The sequence below is a fragment of the Hylaeus volcanicus genome, chromosome 8 (assembly GCF_026283585.1).
Source record: "Hylaeus volcanicus isolate JK05 chromosome 8, UHH_iyHylVolc1.0_haploid, whole genome shotgun sequence".
NCBI classification, from domain to species: domain Eukaryota; kingdom Metazoa; phylum Arthropoda; class Insecta; order Hymenoptera; family Colletidae; genus Hylaeus; species Hylaeus volcanicus.
Window position 1 is genome coordinate 13,833,873 of NC_071983.1, and position 6,081 is coordinate 13,839,953.

Sequence of the window (6,081 nt, forward strand, 5' to 3'; positions counted from 1 at the left end):
GGGAGAGGGAGAACGCAGCTCTGATTCAGCATTTCGATCCCCTTGATCCTAGTCGATCCTTCATTCAGATACACAGCTCTGATACGGTCGGATATCCTGTGCGCGTTATGGACAGGCTGATCCTGACACACGATGCGCATTACGCGGGCAACTGTTACCGTGCTTTGTACAAGCGACGATGGCCATTCACTGGGTTCTCCGGCGCGTTCTCAATGAAACTGGTCATTGTGAAAGTTGGCACCAGTCCCTCTGCCTAATCGAAGACTTCGTCCAGGGAATGAAAGAATGGATTCGCTGGCCAGGTGAAAAACGAAACCCGAAAGCCATCGAACGAACCAGTGAGTTGCTCTTTTTGCTCTCGTGGTAAAGAAGACAAATTTTGTGGCACACCTGCGAGGTAACTGAAGAAAAGATTTTTAAATTGAATAAATTGAACGCAAAATATTAACCCTTTTGAGTGCCAAAGGAAATTCTCACACATATCCGAGAAATGCCAGACAATTTTAAGCAAAGATGCATGATTGTAAAGAAAAATGTATATTTCGGTCGATCTTATTTATACTATTTTCTCTAATTTCTTTCATTTTCAACGATTAAAAGTTGCATGGTTTTTCTTTATAAATAAATGTTACGTTTGCCTTTCGAAGGAGCAGAATCTATTTCTGTAATATTAATTTAGAACATCGTTTGAAAAATTACACCCCACGGGCTCTTTATATTATCTTCCAAACTTTTGCTTCCTTTTATTTCAATTTTTATCATTTGTGGTCAGAGTACAGGGATGTTTTTCTCAACGCTAAATTTGAACTGAATTCTTTACAAACTGGAGACTGCCCAAAGGTTTAATCGCGTCTAAGGTAGGATCTACTGGATAAGCTTTACCGAGAAGTTCACTGGCAGATCTGGAACGAAACGAGGTAATTAAACTCTTGGTACCAAAAAATTGCATCTTATCGCGCAAACAAGAGTTGTTTTTATACATTGAAAGCTGCTTTAGCTATTGCATAATGAGGCCATTAATATTTATCAAAACTTGTCGGTAATCCTGACATTTTATTTATTTTTAAAAAATTCCTTTTCGTACAATAGTCACAGTCACAATATAATACAATTTAATAGAATGACGTTCAAACTATACGTAAAATGTTGTTCGAAAACAAAACTTTGATCATTATAAATCGAAAAATATTATCGATCACTCTCATCGATACATATACAGTAAAAATGAATATTTGATTACGACCATTATTTTGTACACTAAAAATAACGTTACCAATTTGTAAAAGTAAAGTAAACTCTTGCAACTCTAACAAATACACGAATAACTTTTGCTACAATCATGTTCGTACGATTCTTTGCCAGAAGTTCTATCCGCACGAGAATCAATTTAATGCATAAAATGATTTAATTGAAATGTAGTTTCATTTCATTATGTGAAATCCGTACGAAATAATCAACCGAATTTGCCTTTAGTAAATTTGGTCGGTTCATGTATAAGCAGCTCGCGTAAACAGCTGATTCGTTCATCGAATGATATTTAAATGTAAAGAGCATTCGCGAATTCGCTGATCCACTCATACGTATCGTAATTGAAGAGTGGATTTGAAATTTGATTGCCATATTCGGGATGTAGACGGATACGTATAACTATCTACATGTATGAATCGCTTTCCACCGATTTAATGATATTAATGTGGTTGACGTTATACATATAACGGCATCGTATACGATGATGCTTGCATATAACGTTATTAATACGGTAATCTTATTATTGCAGCGATGTGATTAATGCGGCGTTAGTGAAATCCGATTAAGATTTATTAGATGCAACGCCGAATGCGAGCATTACTGCGGAATACTTGATTCCACCCTCCTTTAAACCAGACAACGTTGTGACGATATGCATAAGTGCTTTTAATTATTTAAATTTCGACCATACTCCATGAACTATAAATTTACGCGTTCTATAGTTTTTACAGATTCGGATAAAGAATTTAGATTCAAGTGAAAGTATGTCTTATATTCTAAACAGTAAATTTTATATACTTTCGTATTCATTCAAATCCTCATACGTTTTCCCACATTTTCATTTGCCATAAATCCATTAACATCTGCAGTCTAGAGATTTATTTGTGCTTTGAAGCAACGAATAGACTCAGAAGGAATTAATTCTTGCTTTTTATGTGATTCATGATCCTATAAAAAATTAGCAGGGAATTATTTCGTAAAAATAAATATTAATAATCGGTGTAAATTGTATAATTTTTACATTTTCATCGAATAAATGAAGTAACACTCGTGGTATATGTATATGAATAAAGTCAATACGAGGAGCGATAGTAATGGCAGCAATAGGCCAATCGCGGCGAAAAATAATTGTGTTGGCGTTTTGGTTAGATGAATCTAGCGTAATTCATTTTTATCCGTTGAACCATAACCTGGCAATAAATACGAATATTTATTGCGAGCAGCTATCACGGCTGAATGCAGAATCGCACGAGAGGCATCCAACATTGATTAATAGGAAGGAAATGCTGTTCCATCGCGATAATGCTAAGCCATTCCCCAAACATATAACGCTGCAGAATCTTACAGACTTAATCTGGGAAGACATACGTCACCCACCTTCCTCCTCTAACGTTGCTCCAAGCAATTACCATCGTTTCTGAGGTCTGTGGATTTTTCCAACAGGACGGAAACTCTCAAACGAAAAGAAAGTCGTAAATTGTTTCGATATCAAAAAATTATGTAACAAATCGAGTATTTCTTGTATAATCTATTTATATATATATAAAAATAAAAGCCCTGACTCACTGACTTATTAACGCCCAGGCTAAACCCTTGAACCTAGAAAGTTGAAATTATTCACAGAGGTTTCCTTTATGATGTATACAAAAAATAAGAAAGGATATTTCGAAATTCAACCTCTATGAGGGTAAGAGGGTGTTGCAACGTTTGTGTGAGGAATATTTTATTTGTGGTTGGATTTGCTTGAAACTTGTTCTTAATCCGCTTTGATATAATCAAGTAAACAGCTATTTCGGCATTTTAAACAATTCAACCCCAGAAAGGGTGAAAAGGGTTCGCAATGTTTGTGTGGGATAATTTTGGTTCGTGAACGAATTTACTTCATACTTGGTCTTAATATGCTCATTGATACAATTATTTTGCTTTAAAGTTGCCTTATTTCCGTAAATCTAGAAACTTCTAATTTAACATGTAAGTACGCAATATAGAATAAGAATTATCACAGCTAGTGTGATAATCAACTATGACAAAATGTCGTACGTTTCTTAGAAATTTATGTTAAATTCAACATAGTGGAAATCGATTTGATGGAATGAATATTAAACTCTCAGAAGAGACTATTTTCTTCTTATTTTGTTCATTTTTTTTTGTCCAATGTGTCGAATCTAATGATATTATTATTATACAGCATCGCTGTTGTAAAGTATAATGATGTAAATATTGTACAATAAAGAATAATTCTTTCCTTTGGTTACTCAACTAAATGAAGTAAAACGATGTCAATAATATAAAGTGTAATACATCGATATTATAAAGTATAATGATACCAATATTATGAACACTTTATTGCGTTCTGTATACTTTGAAAAACGTGCACGGATTTATTATTAACAGGCCAGGAAATAAACAATCCCCTGGGGAAATTGAATGCGATACGAAGATTAACGTTCAAAGGAGTATCTCCAATGCTGAACGAAACGCTGAGAACAGCGTATTAACAGCGTAACACAGTATTCAGAATGCGATAAGCACCATAACTTCTAGTTAAAGCGTATTACGTTCTCAAATAAAAGGTTGAGAACTTTTCATAGAGACCTCGTATCATCACAAAATTCATGGAAAATGCTTCGTTGTCGACATTGTTTTGCGTATAAGATAAAGCTTAATTGAACATAGATGGTTCGAAAACACGCGATCATAACACGGTAAGCAGCTTTCACCCTGACGAAAGTACAGAATGTGTTATTTCTAATAAATTAAGAAGCTTTACGCTTCACAGTTTCGCGATAGTTATAATTTTCACTGTGGAATATCGGGACGAAATGATCGAAAAATAACAATCAACGAAATAGTTACGGTACGAGGTTCTAATTGTAAGTAAGATGTTCATGGAAATTTAGATTTTTGCAGAAATACATACAGAAATGAAATCTAAATGTACTCTAAATTCAATCTAAATGAAATGTATCTCTTTTACCTTATGATTGATATTTTATACACTTGTCAATTTCTACATATCCTCGCAGATTTCCCACAATTTCCAGTTGTAAGGATAAAGTATTTTTAACAACAGTCTAGAAATAATATATGATCATTAGACTGTGGATCTTCGCGCGGAATAAAATCTTAGCAAACATATCTACACAAATTTAACCTAAACAGAAATTTATTTTACTCTACAAATATTATAATATGAATTTTCAATATTTGTTTATACACACTCAAATTTCCTATAAATGCATAAAACTTAGCAGTCTCGTGATCGTGATTGATAATAACTTCCAGGTATAAGATGTGTCCTTTACTTCAGATATTATAGTTTAACGTCTTGCTAGCTTCTTCAAGGATCAATTGAATCACTGATATAGTACCAACCACGAAGCACCGAACAACGAAAGCGTAAACTATAATATAAAGTCTGATTTTAAATTTTTACTTTAACCTATGGACATAGGTCCACCGCTCTCAGTCAGTCAATCCTTACTTTCCATTCTTTGCTCGAATGCTCTCCTCTACTGTTCGTTAGTCTTCTCGATCGCGTCGAGTTACCGTAGAACTCGAAACGAATAGGAGTTCTACTTCCGAAACTAAGTTTACGGGCTTCCTGAAGCGTGGGAAGAGAACCTTAGCAATTTTTCATGTGCAGACTCGGTCGCTACTTCGATCATTACCACGTTCGAACGGTATTTTTCGATGTGTGGTATTACAGTGACGCCTTTAATATCACTTATATCGGTAAGAAGACTTGCAACTAGTAGAATTAAAAATTGACACTTGGACAATTTCGAAAGCTCTGGTTCTAGGAATTCTGTGAAGTTGTTTAGCAAGGAAATTGAACTCGTGCCATTCGTGCACTAAATCATGTGTCTATTCATTCTAATACAAGAATTGAACTAAATTAAAAGCACTACATACAGTGAATAACATGAATAACATATTCACTACGTAATATTTGCTTTGTCGTTCGATAACTTTGTTTATGACGAAGGATAAACTTATTAAGGCATACAATACAATATGTATGTACCTTAATTAATTTTGTTTTATATATTATAATATATACTTTAACTAATTTTTTATTACATAATATACTATATACCTTAATTACTTTATTCATCGTCATAGGCAAAGTTATAAAGCGACAAAATAAAAATCTCAATTCTTCTATACAATTTTTACTGACAATCGTAATTTTATACGTAACAATATGCATATACAACCAACAAACCATTGGTAATGTAGCGTACGTCGGCGTCGTTTCGAAAGTAATCGATTCGATTGATAATCCCATGACACATATGCGAGACGGTACCTCGGTTTCGTAAAATCGTTTTTGTGGACATTTGTATCTCCTCGATATAAAACACCTCTAAGACCCCTCGGAACGCGTTTTCAGAATTTCAGAATGATCGGTTTCACGTGCTTTCTTCTCCAAGCTAGAATTACTTTTTTTCGGCGATCTCGATATTAAATTCGTAACGGGTCCGAAGAAAATCACTCTCGAGTGTGTCGTAAAGTATCCTTTATTACTCGGTTATTGCTGTTTAGGCCGAAATAACGACACTCTTCAGTCGCTGCACGAAGCTGGAAGGCTTGGGCGTCCCTTCGCCACGACCTTTCCCTTTATTTATGAAACAACCACTAAGTTTCTATAATCTTAAGCGATCTTTTGTCGCCTTACGTATGGCACAGAATTATCTTGACCTCCAGGTGAAGAAGGTTGAATAGATCGATACGAACGTAATAATTTATGAGAATGTTTATTTTGTCGTGCTAAGAAGACGTGATAAATATAAAAGTAATAGGCTTATAAATAAAGTGTAGGTTCATGGA